Below are 24,819 nucleotides of genomic sequence, written 5' to 3'. Positions count from 1 at the left end.
CTCTTCTAAGGTGCTGTTCCAGGAGCAAGAGGAAATGAAAGTAGCACAGGCACACACACATCTATGTCACCCAAAAAATAATGCACATAGACTGTCAAAAATCAAAAATCAAAAGGGAGAGAGGCTCCTTCCTCTTCGCTCTGCAGCTCGTTTTCCCTTGGGAAACGAGGAAGTTCCCTGGTGCAAGAGGGAGGCTTGCTCCGTCCTGTGGCCTTCCTCTGACCTGCCCTGAATTGACCTTTCATCCTGCATCTTCCTTCTCCTCCTCCTGCTCCATTATAGAATGACCTCCATGGCCTCCTTCTTTCCCCCGGCTCCTTCATTCTCCTCCTCCTCCGTCACTTTCTCCAGTCCCCCCCCCTGCCCTCCCTCTGACTGTCCTTTGCATCTCCCGTCAGTCACGCCGATTCGCCTTTTTTTGCCTCCTGACACTCCGATCCCCCTTTTTTGCTTCCAGTCACCTTGATTCCCCTTTTTTCCATCCTTCCTCCGGCTCTTTCCTCCTCCTCTTCTTCCTTCTCCAATGAAGGGGAGGGATTGCTCGCCCTCTGCCCTCCCTCTTACCTAAATCATGATCGGAGGCAAGTTCATATTCGCAGAACCTGGGTTTTTTCCTCGATTCCAAATGACGCGCGCCAAGGGGCATTTGTCACGAAACGGTTGTGCATGCCTCAAAATCAATAGTGAGAGATTCAGGGCAAATATGAACTTCATGTGCAAGAATCGATTCCTGATTCAGGGTAAAGTGTAGTCTGAATGGCCCCTAAGTTATCAGTGTAAATAGCTTAGGGTGCATCTATTCTGCAAATATTGGGGTTCCCTCAGGCCAGCTGATTATCTTTCCCTGCAGTGAAGATAAGAGACAATTAATTTTTTTACCCTGATCTGAAGAAGACACTGGTCCTCGATGGCAACGAGACCAATTTTAAAGGCATAGTTAACAAACATCAGGTTGAAGTACTTTTATTATGCATTTATTATAAATGACATATTAAGGTATCATAGAAAACCCATACAAAATAATGGCTTCCATAGTATATTCACAGCAAATTTAACTATAAACAATGAAGTTTTACTTCAGATTAATTTACAATATAGTAACTGAATGCAAAAATGAAATACTGGCTTTCAAGAAGCAACTCAGCTCTGAACTGTAATTAATTCATACAACAAAGCAAAAATCAGAAAATGAGTTTTCCCTATTGGAAGGAGCAGAACATTGTCAGGAAAGATCTGGATTACTTATTTGCAGACTATAGATGTAGCAAGCAGGTCTTGAATTTTTATAGTTTAATAACATGCCATTCTATTCTAACACAGATCTAACAAAACCTTGATTCAGTTTCAGTGCATTAGCTTAGAGAAATGATCAACACAGCAATGGCAATTTCCAATACAATGCCAGATGTAAATCATATATTCTATAAAGTCTGAAACATTTTTATATATATATATATATATATATATATATATATATATATATATATCTGTAAACAAATATAAAACCTTTTACTCGACACAAAATATTGCTTGTTAGTCTTCATTATTAACACAGAGGCTTTCCCTTGCGTACGTTCTTAGCACACTCCCTACCCAGGTTTACTCCCTTCAATAAAATATCACCAACATCATCTAGACCTATCAAAGTTGTAAGAGGAGCGATTAATCCATATAGTCCTCCTAAGAGAATGCTTATGGGCCATGCAAGGTAGAAGAATATGATGAACCAAATCAGTCCCCACAAGAGACAGGCACAATTCATGTTGTACCTAATAATAAAAATCAGGAAGTTAATTCAGAAAGTTCAGATACAGACATCTTTAGAAAAAGATTTCTAAACAAAGAACTCTAAAAGAAAGTTTCACAAATAAAATCATTAATATCAAACTTTGAAACCTGAAAATATATAACAGTCTCTGACATGAAGAGAATGAAATCTGGCAGACACCCATGTTTAAAAATATTTTTTTAAAAGTTATAAAACCTTGTTTGTTGAGGCTCAAGCTGTAAAGGCATCCAGGATTCAACATGCAATAGTATCTGACAGGTATTTCTGATATTTACTAGTTGCCTTAGAGGGTAGAAAAAGATAGCTTCCTCTATTACTTTTGCTTTCAGGATGCAAGACTGCATTCAAAGACACAAGAACAGGCATGCCTGGGCTGAAGAAATAAATATTTAACGCAACTAGCTATAGTCAACCATTATTTTTCATTAAGAGAAAAGCATTAATCCTCACTGTTTTGGGAATTCCTGCGTAATCATTCATAAGAATTTCAAAGGCCCCTTATTATTTATTTTATTTTATTTTAGTCACGCCTTTCTCCCAAAAAGGGACCCAAGGTGGCTCACAATATAAAAACACATTAAAACATCATTTTAAAAAACAATTAAATAGTCTAATTAAAACAGTAAAAAGTTAATTTTTTTAAACATACAAAATTTAAAACATACAAGGTTACAAAATAATCTAAACGAACCAAACACCCCCCCCCCAAATGAAACCAGGCCTGCATGATTTAAAAAGCTTGCTGGAATAAAAATGTTTTTGCTTGCTGGCTGAAAGGCCAGCAGGGAGGGAGCCAGCCTAGCCTCCTGGGGAAGATAGTTCCACAGGCTGGGAGCAGCCACTGAGAAGGCTGTATCTTGTGTCCTCACCAAACGAGCCTGGGATGGTGGTGGGACCAAGGGAAAGCCTTCTCCTGAGGATCTTAGGACTCTAGGTCGTTTGTGTGGAGAGATATGGTCTCTCAAATAATCTGGACCTAAGCAGTATAGGGCTTTATAGGTCATGAACAGCACTTTGATCATGACCAGCATCATCTACTTCATCATATGCAGTGGTGCAGATTCAGATTCATCAGAAGTTGATTGTATCTAGATCCATTTCAGTTTGGTTTCAGGCCTGGCTATGGGACAGAGACTGTTTTAATTTCCTAAGTGGATGACATATGTCAGGAATAGTGCCCTATTAGTTCTGCAGGAAGTCTCAGTGGCTTAGATACCATTAAATATCATATCCTTTTGGGACCCCATCTGGGATGCGACTCCTGGGGGCATTGCTCTGCATTGGTTCGGGTCTTGCTTGAAGGGGCAAACTCAGAAGGTGATGCGGGGGGATTCCTGCCTGATTCCATGGTTGTTGGCTGTGGGGTCCTTTAGAGCTTGATTCCATCTGACATATTTGTTTCACATATACATGAAACTGATGGAGAGGTTATCTAGAATTTTGTGTCAACAATATGCCAACTCAATTTCTCCTTCCCAATTAATTCCAAGAAAGTTGTTTCAGTATTGTAACAGTCTCTGCCATTAATAATCGATTGGATAAGGAGAACAAACTTCAGTTCATTTACGATTATACTGCATGAAATCTCACATTTGCAGCTTGGGCATATTCATGGACTGAAGCCTGAGCCTTGATATCCAGGTTTCAGCAATGCTGAGGAGTGCATTTGCACAGTTAAGACTAGTAAATTCATTGCCTGAATGAGAAGTCAGACTTGGCTACCATGGCACATGCTTTCATTACATTCCCTTTCCACTACAGTAACACACTCTAGGTATAGCATAATATTGACTGGGTCCAAAGTTTCATTGGCCACCAGTTAAATTCCAAATTCAAAATGGAGGTTATGACCTATAAAGTCCAATATGGTCTGAAAGATCGTATCTTCTTATACAAACCTGACAGAGTTGATATCGGGGCGGGGAGGGGCACTTTTTCTTGAGTCCAAAATACACTGCATAAATAATCCAGTTTGAGACTGCTTTAAATGCTCTGGTTCAGTGCTAGGGAATCTTGGGCATTATAGTTTATTGTTGTCCCAGAGCTCTCTGACAGAGAAGGCTGTCTCACAAAACTACAGTTTCCAGAATTCCTAGCATTGAGCTAGGGCAGCTAAAGAAATCTCAAATTGGATTATTTCTGCAGTGTGTTTTGGACTTTGGTCTCACAACCATCACAGACCCCTCTGGTGAGAACATGGTGGCTTCTTGGTGGCTCCTCCCAGACTTTGGCACTGCTTCCCTAGGGATATTGCCTGGACACAAACGCCATAATGATTAACTGGATATAGGAGGCCTTTTTATGGGGTGGATATGTTGTATATTTAAATGTATTATTGTGTTTCTAAATGTTTTTATTTTTTTATAAAAATGTAATGGTGTTTTAATGTGATAATTAATTTAATGATGTTTTACCTTTTTTATTACCAGGTTTTTAGCTTATCTTGTTTAGCCTTCTGTAAACTGCCTTGGCTCCAATGCTGGGAGAAAGGTGTCATATACATAAAATGAAATAGCCCATGAGTACTTGTTATCCCCTGGGGTTTGGTTCCAGAACCCCCGTGGATAACAAAATCTGTGGATGCACAAGTTCCATTAAATACAGTGGCATAATAAAATGGTTGTATAAAATTGCAAAATCAAGGTTTGCTATTTGGAATTTATATTTCTGGAATATTTTCAAGCCATGGATGCTTGAATCTGTGGATAAAATATCTATGGATAAGGAGGGCCGACTGTACTTATAACCTCTTTAATATACTATTACTATAATACAAATAGAAATGAAATGTAACTAGAACTATACCTTTTCTAGTGTTCACTGTGACCAGCCTTTTCTAGAAGTAGAAGAGTACACTAACTCTTTTTGGCACAGCTGTAATATCTAGAACTAGAAATCAATATAGTTTCATTTCAGCAAATGAACAAAATAAACTTCCATAGCTTGCACAAAATAATTTCAGTATTCAATAACAGGTAATCCTTTGGTGAAGAATTCATTTAGAAGTAGCAATAGCAATAGCAACAGCAAGTACATTTCTATACTGCTTATCAGTGCAGTATATCCCTAAGCAGTTTACAAAGGGTAAGCTAATTGTCCCCAACAAGCTGGGTACTCATTTTAGCAATCTACAGAAAGATGCAAGCCTGAGTCGAGCTTGAGCCCCTTTGGCTGGGATTGAACTCACAATTTTATGGTTTGTGAGTGAGTGGCTGCAGTACAGGCATTTAACCACTGTGCCACCAGGGCTCTTTCTTGGAGTAGCTGCTGTAAACAATACAGCAGTGATAAAACACTTTGGGTATATTCTGGAAAGGGTGCATTCCATTTTACAGAATAAGGAACCCCGTATTTGTCTTAGATAACCAACAGAGCTTTTTCACTGCTTTAGCTGGTGTCCCAACTCTTGTTTCTGACTCTTAGGGCTGGAAGAGATGGGTGCAAAAGAGTGGCCTGAGTCCGCTCCAGCCAGAAGTGGGTCCAAACCCTGCTGAACGCATGGCCTATTCCAAAAGCAGGCCATGCTCAGGAGGGCTGACTGGTGGTTCCAGGAGCCAGATTATCCTGGTTCCTTATTGCTCCGGTCCAAAGGACCAGAGCACAGCCTTGGTGCAGCTTTCAGCTGCTTCGGAGCACGCGTCATGTAAACGGCACACCTCCAAAGTGTTTGGAAGCCACTTCTTTCCACCTGTCTCTCCCACCCCTTAGAGTGTCATTGAGTGCCTCGTTCTGACTACAGAAGCAAGTAACCCATGGCTGTAGTGAATGTGCCAGGCTGCTCAGCGGGACATGTGTGCAGACAGCTCTCATGGCACAGGACCGGAAGACCAGGTAACAGGTCAGAGCAGCTCTGGGGAACAGGATACTCTGAGCTGCCCACAGAGTATCTGGGCCAGTGCAAACAAGTTCTTGGCAGTTAGTTTTTAAATTACTGATTATTGAATTTGATTATTTGATTTTTAATTAATGATTATTGACCTGGGGAACCCAGAATTCCTAGTATGTTGACCATACAGTTGCATTGTAGGAACTGAAAATTCCTAGAGAGGTTTTTTTCTTAGGAAAATTGTGGTTTTTTTTTTCATTTGGAGGTTTTCTACATTATGGGGATCCTTCACCCCTAACCCCAGTGAATGTGGAGGGACAACTGTATAACCCCCCCCCCCAATAGAATATGCATTCTCAAAAGTATCTGAAAAAGCAAACAAAGCTATAGCGGTGCATAAGAAACATCCATAATCCAAATTAAAGTAAACTTTTGTTAAGGCAATGAAAATGAGAAAAAGAATTGAAATAGAAGATTCTCCAATTTTTTTTTTTTAATCAGGCTGTGGAAAAAATGTAGGGTGAGAAGAGAAGGAGAAAAACGCTGGATGAAGCTGAAGCTGTGGAGTCTGCCTTTAGTCACATGCTTATGAGACTGGGAGGGAGCAGCACACAATAATAGAATAAGCTCTACTAAATGCCATTCAGGTTGAATCTGCGACTGTCCTAGCACTGTTGGAAGAAAGGCACATGGTTGTTATACCAAGACTTGCCATCCATAGATCAAAGACAGATTTCTTGGATGAGGGGAAGCGGAAGTAAATATCCAGACTTTTTTTTAGCATGTCCTGTATGGTAACTTTTGCACGGAGGGGATATGAAAGTCCAGTGTGCAAAACTTGGGTCACGGCATATTTTTAAAAGAGAAGTTTAAGATCATGGCAATGTGATTTCTTTAAGAGCAACTGTTAAAAACATTTGCAGATTAATCGTTTTAAAAACACTTACAGTTTAAATTAACCATTCGTCCAAAGACAATGGCCCTTATCACACAGAGGGTTTTGCAGCTCTGATCCGAAGCCACTGCGGGTCCAACCATGCAAATTTACGTTTAAACATGATGTTATTATCTCAAGTGATTGCTTTCTATGGGGGGTTGTTCCAAGGAGGATCCACAGGCAATCCAAAGTGACTCCTGAATTTTGTGAATTCAGTAACATGCAAATTCACAACAATTGTTTCCAAGCTCACTTCCATTTCAATCCGAATTGGTCTGCTGTGGAATACAACTTTGTTTCTGTCCTGGTACACCCTCCCAAACCTCCAAGGTCCCACATTTCCCATGATGCTGCGCTGCAATTATGCTCCATTTGCTTCCGGTACTCCTTCAAGAATGGAGGCTCCATAATATTTCTATAATAATAATAATAATAATAATGGAGAACAAAGCACTGCAAATAATAATAATAATGATAATAAGTTATTTGTTTGCTGAGGCACCAGAGCTCTCTGGCAGAGAAGGCTCAATGTCTCACGACACTACAGTTCCCAGAATTCTATACCACTGAGCCAGGATAGTTACAATGGGGTCAAACCGGATTATCTCCCCAATGTGGATGCAACCTGAGAGAAGGTAACTGTTATAAAGGGAAGGAGAGTGGGTTGGATTTAGGGAGGTAGTACTTTAGGGAGCATGGAGCATAAGGGAAATCGGGTCATTTCTGCACTCCTCCAAAATGGGTCTCCTTCAGATCCAATGGATTTACTTCCAAGTAAACCTGCAGCTTCTAAACTGATTATTTTTCTGTGAAAGAATTTTATTATTATTATGGAAATATTATTATTATTTTTATTCTTAATAAAAATTTTCTTACACTGCAAAATAATGATGATGATGATGATGATGATGATGATGATGATGATTTTGCCGGTGATACATTCAGATGAAGCAGAGGGCATGTAGGGATAGGTGACATTCCTTATCATTCACGTGAGGCTAGCATTCATATGAAACTGGAACCAGGAAGTGGCCCCCTTCTTCACATCAGAAGTACAAAGGTTCACGATGTATTCAGATCCCCACTGAGCATACACAAGGGTCCCAATTGGCATTGGTGAATCCGCATATGTACTGGTGAGGTAATTTAATATGCACTCACTCCGCTTTGTCTCAGGAATGACCACAATTTCGTTCTTCACTTGTGATAATTCATCACATGAATTGCCTTGGATTCAAATTGACTCTGCTTCCCCTTCACTTTGGATTAGCTCTGGATTGGAGTTCCAGTTTCATGTGTGATAAGGGCCAACATAAATTGTAGTGGGCTCACAGTGATCAGTCTGAGAAACCTTATTCACTGTTTTTTGCTCTTCAGGATGGATCCAAACATTGTCTTATCTCCTTCCTCTAGTTTAGACAATTCACATAATTTTACAGGAATTAGGATAGAATATATGGCACTGTGAGATACAAGTTATTGCTACTCCCATTGGTAGTGGTGGTAATGACTAGAATAGACCTTAGTAAATACATGTCTTTCAAATAACACCAATGGTTATTTGCACATATTGTATAAATCCCTATTTTGTTGCTTCCATTAGAAATGAAGAATATAACAATATGTGCTGATGTGAAATAGTATTTTTTTACTTTTCAAATATATAAATGGTTTTTGGAATAAGTCTGGCATTGCCAATTTTGTGCCACCCTTGCAATTTATAGAAGATTTGGCTGCCCAGATGGGTATATTTCAATCACTGAAAGGCACCATTAATTCAAATGGCTCCAAAATAATCCTTGGCTATTCAGTGCAAGACAAGAGGTCAGTAGCAAGCTTACCTTATGCTGTATGTTGTAGATGGATGGCCTTTAGAACCTCAGGCTTTCTTTTCTAGGCATTAAAAGAAAATAAAAGTAAACAAGCAAGATAATGCAACACCCACAAGCTAAATGCCACCACAACTGTCATACAAGCATGTCTTTGTTTCCTCTTAGGCAAGTCAGCTGATAGTGAAAATGCAACAGAAAGGAAGCCACATGCTCAGTACAAAGAAGTCATATACTGAAGCAACTGAAAGCAACTAGAATCATACAGTAAGTATTTCTCAGTCATACATGTCCTGATGAAAGAGAAATGAAGAAATGATATAAAGGCACTGAGTGCCTTTATAAAACATATGGTATTATTTTGTTCTTGTTTATGTGTTTATTTCTTATTGTTGTTGTCTCCTTTGGTCTTATGCTCTTGGAACAGTCCTGCTGACAAGTCTCTCTCTCTTTCTTCACCAATTCATTTCTTTTATCTTAGAATGATCATTTTCATACTAGATGCCAATCCCTTCAGCTAAACAAACACATTATTATTATTATTATTATTATTATTATTATTATTATTCTGGGAGTTTTCCAGGCTATGTGACTGCAATCTAGAAGAATATAATCCTGAATAAATTCTACTAGAATGCATTCACATAGTCCAGAAAACCCACAGAAAACTATGGATGCCAGTTGTGAAAGCCCTCAACTTCACATTATTATTATTATTATTATTATTATTATTATTCCGAAAGCATCTACTAGAAAGCTGGGACATAACGTTTCTCCCAACATGGTCCTCTAGAGTAATGCTACTCAAAATGGTGGTCCATCAATCCATGCTGCTCTGTGAGCTGTCAGCTGCCAGTCCCTGGAGCTTTCAGCGAGAAATAAATATTTTGAGCTAATGGGCACAAATATGTCCCTGGTACACTGGAAAAAGAAAAATGCTTGTCTTCAGTATCAGATAGCTTAAAAAGCACTGCAGCATGGGATCAAAATATCTATTTCTTCCTGGTTCTAGATGGTAAACTGTATAGTAATGTATACAACCTTCAAAAATACCCAGTACCCAAACTTTTTGCTTTCATTTGTATAAATATGAGGTTTCCCCCCAGACTCTTGCAGGACTGTTATTCTGTGCGAGTCTTCTGCCTTTGTTGTTAATATTCCCCTTGATATCCTCTTTTTTTACATTCCTCCTTCCATTTATTTTATTTATTATGGTATTTATACCCTGCTCTTCAGCCGTAGAAGCTATCAGAGTGACTTATAATTATTATTTTTAATTAGACCGTTTCCTGCCCTCAGGCTTACAATCTAAAAGACATGATCCAAAAGGAGAAGGGAATGGTGATGGGGAAGGAGATCAGGTCCAGCAGTTCTATTCTAGCCTCCAATCCTGTAGAAAACATGTATATAAAAGCTAGGCACTTTACCTGTCCAATCTGGACTCATTTGCACTGCAGAAATAACCCAGTTTGACACCACTTTAGCTGCTATGGCTCATTGCTACGGAACCCTGGGATTTGTAGTTTGTTGTAGCACCAGAGCACTCTGACAGAAAAGGCTAAATAGCTCACAAAACTACAGATCCCAGAATTCCATAGCATCGAGCCATGGCGGCCAAAGTGGTGTCAAATTTGCATTATTTCTGCAGTGAGGATGCAAACCTTGTGTAGGGTGGACAACTTTGCAATGTCTGTATTCTATATAATAGGCAAAGCCAGCTTTTTCCTCATGTTCTTTGTTCCTCAGGTGATCGGATCTCTGTCCATCCTTCCCACCTTTTGACATTTCCAAAGCGAAACCCCAATTACATTTTCGCATCCCCTTTAACGAAACCCACTGGGAGATCTTGACCAAGTCACACTCTCTGAGCCCCAGAAAAAAATGGCTAATGGTGGTCTTAGGGTCACCATAAGTTGGAAACAACTTGAAAGCACAAGACAAGAACAATAACAGCAAATAATGATCCTTTACTATTTAAAATCGTAGACTTCCTTATAGCCAGTTAATAAAAATATTCCCCCCAAAAAAGTACAAACATCCTCCTAACCTACAAAGCCTTTCATGAATAAAAATCCAGGTATTTTAATCTCTTTCTCTTATGTAGAGCAATATCTAAATAATTAGATATAGGCCATAGAATGATTGCCCCCTCACTCCATGTATTAGGCTGCCACACCGCTCATGTTATGTTCACTGTTAATAGATATTTTTAATATTTTAATTTTAACTGGATTATGTTAAATTCTTTTTAAGGGGGGTATATTGAGATATGTATATGGATGTTTTTTAACTTGTTGCTAGCCGCTTTGATTGTTTTATTACAGAAAAGCGGGATAAAAATAAAAGTTTTATTCATTTTATTATATTATTACAACTATCTCCACAGCATGTGGTGTGGTAGATTAAAGTGATGTACGAGGATGCTGGGAGATCAGGGTTCGAATCCCGGCTCGGCCTTGGAAACCTACTGGGTGTCTTTGGCCAAGTCACACTCTCTTGGCCTTAGAGGAGGGAAAAAATAAACCTCCTCTGAAAAAACCTGCCAGGAAAACCCTGTGATAGGTTTATCTTACAGTTGCCACAAGTCAGAAATGACTTGAAGGCACACAGCAATGATGATATATACAAAATGGTGGGAAAAAAACACTGGGGTTATACCTATACAACCCAGGAAAGCAGGCCATCAGCAGAGGCCTCCCTTCTTTCGAAAGCAGAGCTGGCGTTCTAATAAGATTATAGGGTGAATTCACCCTCAGTGGTGTGGTTTTAGAGCTAGACTATGGCTCAAAGGATTCAAATCCTTTTCAAAGTATGGCAAGAGCTAAAAACACTGACATAAATGTAAACTGGTGCTTCTCAGTCATGCTCAAAATGGCGGACATTGTGGAATTAGTCTTAAGACAGAAATTCTCTCCTCCTGGACAGGAAAAAGGTTGAAATGTTGGGCACGTCCTGGAAAAAGGAGGACAGCCGGTCACTCTGCCTCTAAAGAAACTTTTCGAGAAAACCCCTGAAGGTCGCCATAAGTTAGAAATGACTTGAAGGCAAACGTCAACCCTGTTGACACATTCTATGGAGTCTTCTGTGAATGTAGATAGGCCTTAGTTCGGAGTCCGCACAGAGGCTGCTGGGCTGAGTCCCTGTATGGAGAGAAAAGTGGGATATAAGTAAATAAAATGATAATATTAATAATACCTAAAAAGAACAGCAAGGTAATATGGCCTCCTTCTCTCAGAGAAGCTCCAAGCAGAAAGAAAGAGGTCCACCAGCTCCGCCTCTCTGACTACTTCTAGGCCCCTGTTGGAAACTTATTTGTATGCTAACACTGCTAGCCCTCTGGCTGAAACTGTGGGTGAAAATCTAGGATTAAAAGAACTGCCTAGATGGGGTCTTTAAGCTTTATCCATATGCATGAAGTAATCCGGTTTGACACGACTTTAGCTGCCATGGCTAAATATCAACTGATAACACTACCAAGAAAGATACTATTAAAAAAACATAAGCAATAATAATTGGACCCCAGTAATCTGTTACCAGCTTCTATCCACCCTTGTTGGCTGCGTAAGCCTTTGTCTTTTCTCTTCAGAGCTCCTGTGCCTGTAAAAGCAAATACACAACAGGCACCATTTCACAAGGAATGAGGATCCCTTAGCATTTGGAACCCTGCTTGAGGTATCTAAAATCACTCAGCTATGCCTCTGTGCAGCACTGTCAACTTCAGCACTGTGTTTATTTATATGCTGCTTTTCTATAGCAAACCCTGTTCAAAGTGGCATATATGAAGAAGTTACATAATATATTTCCACATAATTCAGTACCAATTCCAGCTTTATTGATGCTACCTAAAATTGCATTTGCCTTGTTAGCTACCGCACCGCATTGTTGACTCATGTTCAGTTTGTGGTCTACTTGGACTCCCAGATCTCTTTCACATGTAGTCTTGTTCAGCCAGGTGTCCCCCATCCTATATCTGTGCATTTCATTTTTCTGCCCTAAGTGCAGTACCTTACATTTCTCTGTGTTGAAATTTATTTTGTTAGCTTTGGCCCAGCTTTCTAATCTATTAAGGTCATTCTAGATTAGAAAGCTGGTTTAACTGCCATAGCTCCATGCTACGGAATTCTGGGATTTGTAGTTTTTGAAATATTTTGCTTTCTCTGTCAGAGAGCTCTGGTACCCCCACCAAACTATAAATCCCAGAATTCCTTTGCATGGAGCCATGGCAGTTAAAGCAGCACTGAACTGCATTACATGAAATACTTTCATTTACATGAAACCACTGGTAGAGCTTGTCCGGAGACATGGGGCGCACTGTTATCAGTATGCTGATGACTCCCAAATATGCTTCTCTATGCCTCCGACTGTTTCAGTGACTAAGGGTGGCATCTCTCCTCTGAATACCTGCCTTGAGTCGGTAATGGGCTGGATGAGGGAAAGCAAACTCAGGCTGAATCCAGAGAAAATGGAGGTACTTGCAATAGGCACCTCAGGTCTGGGGAAGGAAATTTACCAACCTGTCCTGGAGGTCAGACTTCCCCTGAAGGACGAAGTTCACAGTTTGGGAGTACTTCTGGATCTGTCTCTACCGTTGACATCTCAAGTAGATGCGATGGCCAGAAGTGCTTGGTACGCCAACTGCATCCCTACCTAGACCGAAAAGACCTTGAGGCGGTGGTACATCCTCTGGTAACCTCTCCTCTTGATTTTTGCAATGCACTCTACATGGGGCTACCCTTGTACCAAGTTCGGAAGCTTCAATAGTGCAAAACATGGCAGCCAGATTGGTCACTGGTTCTTCAAGGTTTGACCATATAACACCAATCTTAAAATACCTTCATTGCCTCCCAATCTGCTTCCGGGCACAATACAAGGTGTTGGTTATTACCTTTAAAGCCCTACATGGCTTGGGTCCGAGTTACTTACAGGAACGCATCTCCCTATACAATCCGCCCCGCACTATTAGAACGATGGGGAAAAACTTGTTGGAAGCAACAACAACCAATTACATTTCAACTTCCCAAAGAGCTTTTATGATAGCTGCTCCAAGACTGTGGAATAGTCTCCCGGAAGAGATCCGTCTTACTGCCTCCCTGGAAACCTTCAGGAATGCAGTTAAGACGGACCTCTTCCGGCAAGCACACCCACCTAATTTTTGGTAAGACACGAATCCACCTCCCTGAACTCCAGTGTTGCCTGTGATATCTTGTTTTTAATCGCTAATTGTTATGTATTTTATCTAATTGTTGTGTGTTATTCTGTATTGTTTCTTAAATTAGGTTATGATTCCGCCTCGATCCACCGAGGAGAGGCGGGAAAATACAAATAAATTTTATTATTATTTGTGAAGTCGAAGTCTTTCATGGCCGCCATCCATATTTTTTTGTGGGTTTTTTGGGTTTTGTGGCCATGTTCTAGAAGAGTTTCTTCCTGACGTTTCGCCAGCATCTGTGGCTGGCATCTTCAGAGAATGCATGCCTGGAAAAAGTTGGGTATATATATATTGTGTGGGCCTGGGAATGCAGGAATGATTTGCATGTGTATTGTTCTGTTGCTGATCGCAGGCCTCAGGCTATATTTTTATTTATTTATTTATTTCGGCAGTGCGGATGCAGCCAAAGAAGCCCTTCATACCAAACCAGATTTCCACTCCATATTGATGCCTCTGCAGATGTAGTTGGTAAGAAAATGACATACTGTATTTGAAAAAAATCTGTTATGCAGCTGGGAGTAATGTGCTGTTTAGGCTTAAAGAACCAGGGATAGTGGTTTTGTTTCTGCAATGTAAAAATGGCTAAATTAATTAGAGGGGCCGATTCCTTGCTTGAGCCTCATTGGAAATGCAGTCATAGGAATGGGGGTTCCTTCTTCCTTTTTTGTGTATTTGTTCTATTTCTAAGCAGGTGGTTAACTTCATCATGGGTGCATCTACACTGTAGAAATGATGCAGTTTGCTACTGCTTTGGAGTGTTGTAGCTCCATCCTATGGAATTCTGGGATCTGTAGTTTTACAAGTTCTTTGTCCTTCTTTGCCAAAGTGTTCTGGTACCTCACAAAACTACACATCCCAAGATTCTGTAGGATGGAGCCATGTCAGTTAAAGTGGTGTCAAAATGCATTATATCTACAGTGTAGATGCACCCTAAGTTATCAGTGTAAATAACTTAGGGTGCAACTATTCTGCAAATATTGGGGTTCCCTCAGGCCAGCTGATTATCTTTCCCTGCAGTTAAGATAAGAGATAATTAATTTTTTTACCCTGATCTGAAGAAGACACTGGTCCTCGATGGCAACGAGACCAATTTTAAAAGCATAGTTAACAAACATCAGGTTGAAGTACTTTTATTATGCATTTATTATAAATGACATATTAAGGTATCATAGAAAACCCATACAAAATAATGGCTTCCATAGTATATTCACAGCAAATTTAACTATAAACAATGAAGTTTTACTTCAGATTAATTTGCAATATAGTAACTGAATGCAAAAATGAAATACTGGCTTTCAAGAAGCAACTCAGCTCTGAACTGTAATTAATTCATACAACAAAGCAAAAACCAGAAAATGAGTTTTCCCTATTGGAAGGAGCAGAACATTGTCAGGAAAGATCTGGATTACTTATTTGCAGACTATAGATGTAGCAAGCAGGTCTTGAATTTTTATAGTTTAATAACATGCCATTACATATAACTGTAAATAAATGTAAAACCTCTTACCCGACACAAAATATTGCTTGTTAATCTTCATTATTAACACAGAGCCTTTCCATTACGTACATTCGTAGCACACTCCCTACCCAGATTTACTCCCTTCAATAAAACATCACCAATATCATCTAGACCGATCAAAGTTGTAAGGGGAGCGATTAATCCATATAGTCCTCCTAAGAAAATGCTTATGGGCCATCCAAGGTAGAAGAATATGATGAACCAAACCACTCCCCACAAGATACAGACACCATCCATGTTGCACCTAATAATAAAAATCAGAAAGTTAATTCAGAAAGTTCAGATACAGACATCTTTAGAAAAAGATTTCTAAACTTTTTCTAAACAAAGAACTCTAAGAGAAAGTTTCACAAATAAAATCATTAATATCAAACTTTGAAACCTGAAAATATATAACAATCTCTGACATGAAGAGAATGAAATCTGGCAGACACCCATGTTTAAAAATATTTTTTTAAAAAGTTATAAAACCTTGTTTGTTGAGGCTCAAGCTGTAAAGGCATCCAGGATTCAACATGCAATAGTATCTGACAGGTATTTCTGATATTTACTAGTTGCCTTAGAGGGTAGAAAAAGATAGCTTCCTCTATTACTTTTGCTTTCAGGATGCAAGACTGCATTCAAAGACACAAGAACAGGCATGCCTGGGCTGAAGAAATAAATATTTAACGCAACTAGCTATAGTCAACCATTATTTTTCATTAAGAGAAAAGCATTAATCCTCACTGTTTTGGGAATTCCTGCGTAATCACTTCTAAGAATTTCAAAGACTCCTTATTATTTATTTTATTTTATTTTAATCACGCCTTTCTCCCAAAAAGGGACCCAAGGTGGCTCACAATATAAAAACATATTAAAACAACATTGTAAAATAATAATTAAAATAACCTAATTAAAACAATAAAAAGTTAAATTTTTAAACATACAAAATTTAAAACATACAAGGTTACAAAATAATCATGAAACTGATGGGATTAATTAATTCCAGAAAAGTTGTTTCAGTATTGAAAGAGTGTCTGCCATTAATAATGGATTGGACAAGGGGGACAAACTGAAGTTCATTTGGGGTTATACTGCATGAAATCTCACATTTGCAGCTTGGGCATATTCATGGACTGAAGCCTGAGCCTTGATATCCAGTTTTCAGTAATGCTGAGGAGTGCATTTGCACAGTTAAGACTAGTAAATTCATTGCTTGAATGAGAAGTCAGACTTGGCTACCATGGCACATGCTTTCATTACATTCCCTTTCCACTACAGTAACACACTCTGTGTATAGCATAATATTGACTGGGTCCAAAGTTTCATTGGCCACCAGTTAAATTCCAAATTCAAAATGGAGGTTATGACCTATAAAGTCCAATATGGTTTGAGCCTATACTATCTGAAATATCATATCTTCTTATACAAACCTGACAGAGTTGATATTGGGGCAGGGAGGGGCACTTTTTCTTGAGTACAAAATACACTGCATAAATAATCCAGTTTGAGCCTACTTCAACTACTCTGGTTCAGTGCTAGGGAATCCTGGGCATTATAGTTTATTGTGGCCCCACAGAGGCTAACTGTGTCACAAAAGTAGTTTCCAGAATTCCCTAGCATTGAGCCAGGATTATTTCTGCAGAGTGTTTTGGAGCTTGGTCTCACAACTATCATAGACCCCTCTGGTGAGAACATGGGAAACCGCCCTCTTATGGCTGCTTCCAGCCTGTGGAATTACCTCCCACTGGTGGCCAGGCCAGTCCCTGCTCTCATCTCCTTTTGTCAGCAGGCACCTTTTTATTCAAGCATGCTAGCATCATTATTGTCATCATCATTTATATTACACATTGAATCCCAATAATGGGACCCAAGGTAGCTAACAGTGTATTTTAAAACACTACAGATTAAAAACTATACAAAGCGAATGTAAAAATGTATATAAATGTTGTTTAAAAGACAATTAACTGTTTATGGCATTAAAACATTAAACATAGAAGCATTAAAATTAATTAAAAGCCTACCAAACCACAAAACAGTACAGCACATCATTAAAAGCCAATCCCATTTAGTTTCCAAAAGCCTGTTGTCACAATGTTTTCAATTGCCAAGGGAAAGAGAGCAAGGACCTGACTATCCTGGCCTCCTTAGGGAGGGAGTTCCAAAGCCTGGAAGCAGCCACCAAGACCTTCTCCCTTGTTTCCATTAACAGGACAGATGGTCTTAGTGACAGGACAGAATTAAGGGCCTCTCCAGATGGTCTTAGAGTTCTCATGGGTTCATAAAGGGAGACTGCCAGGACACAAACTGCATCATGATTGATTGGATATAGAAGGCCTTTTATGGGGTGGATATGCTGTATATTTAAATGTATTATTGTGTTTTTAAATGTTTTTTATTTTTTATTAAAATGTAATGGTATTTTAATGTGATAATTTATTTAATTATGTTTTACCTTTGTTATTATCAGTTTTTTAGCTTATCTTGTTTAACCTTCTGTAAACTGCCCTGGCTCCCATGCTGGGAGAAAGGTGTCATATAAATAAAATGAAAAAGCCCATGAAAGCTTATACAAATTTATTTCTCTTGGTTAGTCTCAACAGAATTCTATTATGTCTTCTTATGCTATAACCGACTAACTTGGCTATTTCCTTAAATACTATTACAATGAAAATCATCTTAGCAAATAATGTCTGTGGGTTGCAGACAGCTGATTCAGATTCTCCAGGTTGTATCTTTCCATGTTTTATTTTGGCATTGTGCTACAACACTTGAGATTTTCTTAGAGTAGTTGTCAATACAGTGAGTACTTGTTATCCGCTGGGGTTTGGTTCCAGGACCTCCATAGATAACAAAATCTGTGGATGCCCAAGTTCCATTAAATACAGTGGCATAATAAAATGGTTGTATAAAATTACAAAATTAAGGTTTGCTATTTGGAATCTATACTTTTTTGTAATATTTTCAAGCCATGGATGCTTGAATCTATGGATAAAATATCCATGGATAAGGATGGCCGACTGTACTTATAACCTCTTTAATATACTATTACTATAATACAAATGGAAACTAAATGTAAATAGAATTATACCTTTTTTCTAGTGTTAACTGTAACCAGCCTTTTCTAGAAGTAGAAGAGTACACCAACTCTTTTTGGCACAGCTGTAATATCTGGAACTAGAAATCAATATAGTTTCATTTCAGCAAATGAACAAAATAGACTTCCATAGCTTGCACAAAATAATTTCTGTATTCAGTCCCGGGTAATTCTCCGGTGAAGAATTCATTTAGAAGTAGCAATAGCAATAGCAACAGCAAGTACATTTCTATACTGCTTATCAGTGCACTTAAGCACTCCCTAAGCAGTGTAAGCTAATTGTCCCCAACAAGCTGGGTACTCATTTTAGCAATCTACAGAAAGATGCAAGCCTGAGTCGAGCTTGAGCCCCTTTGGCTGGGATTGAACTCACAATTTTATGGTTTGTGAGTGAGTGGCTGCAGAACAGGCACTTAACCACTGTGCCACCAGGGCTCTTTCTCGGAGTAGCTGCTGTAAACAATACAGCAGTGATAAAGCACTTCGGGTATATTCTGGAAAGGGTGCATTCCACTTTACAGAATAAGGAACCCTGTATTTGTCTTAGATAACCATCAGAGCTTTTTCACTGCTTTAGCTAGTGTCCCAACTCTTGTTTCTGACTCTTAGGGCTGGAAGAGATGGGTGAAAAAGAGTGGGTTGAATCCGCTCCAGCCGGAAATGGGTCTGCTGACCACATGGCCTATTCCAAAAGCAGGCCATGCTCAGGAGGGCTGACTGGTGGTTCCAGGAGCCAGATTATCCTGGTTCCTTTTTGCTCCAGTCCAAAGGACCAGAGCACAGCCTTGGTGCAGCTTCCAGCTGCTTCGGAGCCACGCATCATGTAAACGGCACACCTCCAAAGTGGCTGTCTTTCCACCTGTCTGTTCCACCCCTTAGAGCCCCAAATAAAACAGACTCCTCACAATGAGACCTATGGCATGCTTTGATGATCAGGACAGCATGTTTTGTGTGTGTGTCTTTCATATAAGGTATGGTAGAGGAAATGCAGGACAGACCCTTCTTGGGCCTTCTCTGCTGGGGCCACAAGACCATTCCCCTCCCCTTCCTCCAGGTGGCATCCTGTTCAGAAGACATACATGCCAAACCCTCGTTCTGGTGTGAACAGTCTGGATGGCATTCAGCACATCCAGCACCAGAACCTGGGTATAATGTCCTTAACATGAAATTCTAAAAACTTACCTCTTGGTTTTCCAGGAAGATCCTGCGCACTCAGTTCTTGCACCAGGGTGGCTGTCTACACACATGTCCCACTAAGCCACTCTGTGCCTGCTGCTGTTGCCAGTCACTTGTTCTGAGGTCAGAACGAGGCACCCAACCATGTGATCGTCATCGGGTGCCTTGTTCTGACTACAGAAGCAAGTGAACCACAGCTGTGGTGAATGTGCCAGGCTGCTCAGTGGGACATGTATGTGGATAGCTACCCTAGCACAGGGCCGGAAGACCAGGTAACAGAGGTCAGAGCAGCTCTGGGGAACAGGATACTCTGAGCTGCCCCCAGAGTATCTGGGCCAGTGTAAACAAGTCCTTGGTAGTTAGTTTTTAAATTACAGATTATTGAATTTGATTATCTGATTCTTAATGAATGGTTATTGGTCAAGCCTGAAAGCTGAAGGAGACAGAAAGGGCAAGTATCGATATTATAATAAAAGAAAAACAATTAGTAGTTTATTAACCAATCGGGCAGTTAGCCCTCCACATTCACAGCTTTGGCTTTTGCAAATTTGATTATTTGCGGTTTTGAGTAATATGTTCTGTTTAGGAATCTCTAGGTCCTTCAGCGCAACTCTGCCAGAAGTTGACCATACAGTTGCACTGGGGAACCCAGAACTTCTTAGTATGTTGACCATACAGTTGCACTGTAGGACTTGGCAATTCTTAGAGGTGTTTTCTTAGGTAAAAAGAATAGTGGTTTTTTATTTCCATTTGCAGGTTTTCCACATTATGGGGTTCCTTCACCCCTAACCCCAGCAAATATGGAGGGACAACTGTATAAAAATACCACAATTTAAAACAGAAATCCAGGTGTATTCATGAAATTGGATCCTCCCCCCCCCCCCCCAGAATATGAATTCTCAAAAGTATCTAAAAAAGTAAACAAAGCTATATTGGTGCATAAGAAAAATCTAAATTAGCGTAAACCTTTATTAGGTCAATGAAAATGAGAAAAATAATTGAAATAGAAGATTCTTCAATTTTTTTTTTTATCGGGCTGTGGAAAAAATGTAGGGTGAGAAGAGAAGGAGAAAAACTCTGGATGAAGCTGAAGCTGTGGAGTCTGCCTTTAGTCACATGCTTATGAGACTGGGAGGGAGCAGCACACAATAATAGAATAAGCTCTACTAAATGCCATTCAAGTTGAATCTGCGACTGTCCTAGCACTGTTGGAAGAAAGGCACATGGTTGTTATACCAAGACTTGCCATCCATAGATCAAAGACAGATTTCTTGGAAGAGGGGAAGCGGAAGTAAATATCCAGATTTTTTTTGGCATGTCCTGTACAGTAACTTTTGCACGGAGGGGATATGAAAGCCCAGTGTGCAAAACCTGGGTCACAGCACATTTTTAAAAGAGAAGTTTAATATTATGGCAGTGTGATTTCTTTAAGACCATTTGTGAAAAACATTTGCAGATTAATCATTTTAAAAACTCTTACAGTTCAAATTAGCCATTTGTCCAAAGACAATGGCCCTTATCACACAGAGGGTTTCGAAGCTCTGATCCAAAGCCACTGCAGGTCCAACCATGCGAAATCACGTTTAAACATGATGTATTATTTCATGTGATTGCTTTCTATGGGGGGGGGGGGTCGTTCCAAGGCGGATCCAACATAAATTATAGTGGGCTCACAGTGATCAGTCTGAGAAGCCTTATTCACTGTTTTTGCTCTTCAGGATGGATCCAAACATTGCCTTATCTCCTTCCTCTAGTTTAGACAATTCACATAATTTTACAGGAATTAGGATAGAATATATGGCACTGTGAGATACAAGTTATTGCTGCTCCCATTGGTAGTGGTGGTAATGACTAGAATAGATTTTAGCAAATACGTGTCTTTCAAATAACACCAGTTGTTATTTGTACATACTGTATAAATCCCTATTCCGTTGCTTCCATTAGAAAATGAAGAATATAACAATATGTGCTGATGTGATTATTATTATTTTTTACTTTTCAAATATATAAATGGTTTTTGGAATAAGTCTGGCATTGCCAATTTTGTGCCACCCTTGCAATTTATAGAAGATTTGGCTGCCCAGATGGGTATATTTCAATCACTGAAAGGCACCATTAATTCAAATGGCTCCAAAATAATCCTTGGCTATTCAGTGCAAGACAAGAGGTCAGTAGCAAGCTTACCTTATGCTGTATGTTGTAGATGGATGGCCTTTAGAACCTCAGGCTTTCTTTTCTAGGCATTAAAAGAAAATAAAAGTAAACAAGCAAGATAATGCAACACCCACAAGCTAAATGCCACCACAACTGTCATACAAGCATGTCTTTGTTTCCTCTTAGGCAAGTCAGCTGATAGTGAAAATGCAACAGAAAGGAAGCCACATGCTCAGTACAAAGAAGTCATATACTGAAGCAACTGAAAGCAACTAGAATCATACAGTAAGTATTTCTCAGTCATACATGTCCTGATGAAAGAGAAATGAAGAAATGATATAAAGGCACTGAGTGCCTTTATAAAACATATGGTATTATTTTGTTCTTGTTTATGTGTTTATTTCTTATTGTTGTTGTCTCCTTTGGTCTTATGCTCTTGGAACAGTCCTGCTGACAGTCTCTCTCTCTTTCTTCACCAATTCATTTCTTTTCTCTTAGAATGATCATTTTCATACTAAACGCCAATCCCTTCAGTTCAGCTAAACAAACACATGCTAAATATCTTTCCTAAGGGAAAGAAGTTGAAGAAGAACAAGTGAGTCCCATCTGGGCCTTTTTAAAATGGGCCTGGCACTTACACCATATAAATTCTACTAGAATGCATTCACATAGCCCAGAAAACCCACAGAAAACTATGGATGCCAACTGTGAAAGCGCTCAACTTAACATTATTATTATTATTATTATTATTATTATTATTATTATTATTATTCCGAAAGCATCTACTAGAAAGCTGGGACATAACGTTTCTCCCAACATGGTCCTCTAGAGTAATGCTACTCAAAATGGTGGTCCATCAATCCATGCTGATCTGTGAGCCGTCAGCTACCATTCCCTGGAGCTTTCAGCGAGAAATAAATATTTTGAGCTAATGGGCACAAATATGTTCCTGGTACATTGAAAAAAGAAAAATGCTTGTCTTCAGTATCAGATAGCTTAAAAAGCACTGCAGCATGGGATCAAAATATCTATTTCTTCCTGGTTCTAAATGGCAAACTGTACAATAAGGAATACAGCCTTCAAAAATACCTAATACCGAAACTTTTTGCTTAGATTAGTATAAATATGTCTACCCCCCCGCCCAGTCTTTCTAGGACTGTTATTCTGTGTAAGTCTTCTGCCCTTGTTAATATTCCCTTTCAAATCCTCTTTCTTCACATTTTTCCTTCTAGCCTCCAATCCTGTATAAAACATGTATATAAAAGCTAGGCACTTTACCTCTCCAGCCCTTGGCCTCATTTGCACTGCAGAAATAACCCAGTTTGACACCACTTTAGCTGCCATGGCTCATTGCTACGGAACCCTGGGATTTGTAGTTTGTTGTGGCACCAGAGCGCTCTGACAGCCAAATAGCTCACAAATAGCTCACAAAACTACAGATCCCAGAATTCCATAGCATCGAGCCATGGCGGCCAAAGTGGTGTCAAATTTGCATTATTTCTGCAGTGAGGATGCAAACCTTGTGTAGGGTGGACAACTTTGCAATGTCTGTATTCTATGTAATAGGCAAAGCCAGCTTTTTCCTCATGTTCTTTGTTCCTCAGGTGATCGGATCTCTGTCCATCCTTCCCACCTTTTGACATTTCCAAAGCGAAACCCCAATTACATTTTCGCATCCCCTTTAACGAAACCCACTGGGAGATCTTGGCCAAGTCACACTCTCTCAGCCCCAGAAAAAAATGGCTAATGGCGGTCTTAGGGTCACCATAAGTTGGAAACAACTTGAAAGCACAAGACAAGAACAATAACAGCAAATAATGATAGTTTACTATTTAAAATTGTAGACTTCTTTATAGCCAGATAATAAAAATACCCCCCAAAAAGGAAGTCACTTTTAGTTATATGTTAGGCTCATGTGGTAGTTTGGTGGTAGATGCAATGTTAGTGTTGCTACTGTTATTAATGTGAATGATTGTTGTTTGTATGTGAATTGTCTTGCATTTAGTTTCCTTGTCTTTTTTGTTTTTATGAGAATGAAAATAATAAAGATTATTATTATTAAAAAATATCCAACCAGAAATTACAAACATAAGCAAAAAAATGCCAATAAAAAACCAATTTTATTAGATAATAAAAAGAGGCCACATCAGGTTCCCACATAGTTTTGAAAAGGCAAAACAGAGGAAATGACTTGAAGGCACACGACAAAAACAACTCTTTCCTTTTAAAAGTATCTAGGAGCCACGATAGTGTAGTAGCTTAAAGTGATGGACTAGGATGCTGGGAGACCAGGGTTCGAATCCCTGTTCGGCCTTAGAAATCTGGGTGACTTTGGCCAAGTTCTCTCAGCCTCAGAGGAGGGCAATGACAAAGTCCCTCTGAAGAAACTTGCCAAGAAAACCCTGTGAGTGGTTTATCTTACGGTTGCCACAAGTCAAAAATGACTTGAAAACACACAGCAATGATGGCATATACAAAAGTGTGAGGAAACACTGGGGTTATATCTATATAATCCAGGAAATTATAGGGCGAATTCACCATAGACAGTGTGGTTTTATTGCTGGACTAGGACTCTGAAGGGCCAGGATTCAAATCCTGACTCAACTGTGAAAACTCACTGGGTGACCCTGGCCATGCCACACTCTCTCAGCCTCAGAGGATGGCAATGGCAAACTCCCCCTCAGCAAAGGACAAGACACCGTAAAACAGTACATTCAAGAAAAATGTAGGATGTGACAAGAGCTAAAAACACCGACACAAATGTAAACCCATGCTTCTCAGTCACGCTCAAAATGGCGGACTTTCCGTAATTAAGTCTTAAGACAGAAATTCTCTGGTACAGAAAAAAGGTTGAAACGTTGGGCATGTCCTGGAAAAAGGAGGACAACTGGTCACTCTGCCTCTGAGGAAACTTTTCAAGAAAACCCCTGAGGGTTGACATAAGTTAGAAATGAGTTGAAGGCAAACGTCAACACTGTTGACACATTGTATGGAGCCTTCCGTGAATGTAGATAGGCCTTAGTTCGGAGGCTGCACAGAGGAGCGAGATATAAGTAAATAAAATGATAATATTAATAACACCTAAAAAGATCAGCAGAGCAATGTGTTCTCCTTCCCTCAGATAAGCTCCAAGCTGAGAGAAAGAGTTCCACCAGCTCCGCCTCTCTGGCTACTTCTAGGCTCCTGAGGGAAACTTATTTGTATGTTAACATTGCTAGTCCTCCGGCTGAAACTGAGGGTGAAAATCTAGGATTTAAAGAACTGTGGTTTTTAGGCTGTATCCATATGGATGAAGTAATCCAAT

General features: G+C 39.5%; 3 long non-coding RNA genes across 3 annotated transcripts in view; 1 reads left to right on the top strand and 2 right to left on the bottom strand.

The window, feature by feature from the left end:
- Positions 1-990: 990 nt before the first annotated feature.
- Positions 991-11,662, bottom strand: LOC149314866 (uncharacterized). The gene is made up of 4 exons (XR_016280978.1): positions 11,577-11,662; positions 8,394-8,445; positions 4,595-4,678; positions 991-1,769 (listed from the first exon to the last, which is right to left on the bottom strand). It is a non-coding gene; the product is annotated as an uncharacterized LOC149314866 (long non-coding RNA).
- A 2,320-nt stretch (positions 11,663-13,982) lies between these two features.
- The window catches only part of LOC149314864 (uncharacterized), a 31,255-nt gene continuing 20,418 nt past the window's right edge, over positions 13,983-24,819 (top strand). The window contains exons 1-2 of the long non-coding RNA XR_016280979.1: positions 13,983-14,058; positions 21,702-21,800. This is a non-coding gene — a long non-coding RNA (uncharacterized LOC149314864). The remainder of the gene's footprint in view (positions 14,059-21,701; positions 21,801-24,819) is intronic.
- LOC149314865 (uncharacterized) lies at positions 15,068-24,798 on the bottom strand. Its single transcript, XR_016280977.1, has 4 exons — positions 24,597-24,798; positions 21,546-21,597; positions 18,180-18,265; positions 15,068-15,353 (listed from the first exon to the last, which is right to left on the bottom strand). It is a non-coding gene; the product is annotated as an uncharacterized LOC149314865 (long non-coding RNA).

Source organism: Sceloporus occidentalis, unplaced genomic scaffold, assembly GCF_023333645.1.
Source record: "Sceloporus occidentalis isolate IW3139 unplaced genomic scaffold, rSceOcc1.0.p SCAF_4, whole genome shotgun sequence".
Classification (NCBI taxonomy): Eukaryota; Metazoa; Chordata; class Lepidosauria; order Squamata; family Phrynosomatidae; genus Sceloporus; species Sceloporus occidentalis.
Note: the sequence above shows the minus strand (reverse complement) of the source record. Positions and strands in the feature narration are given on the sequence as shown.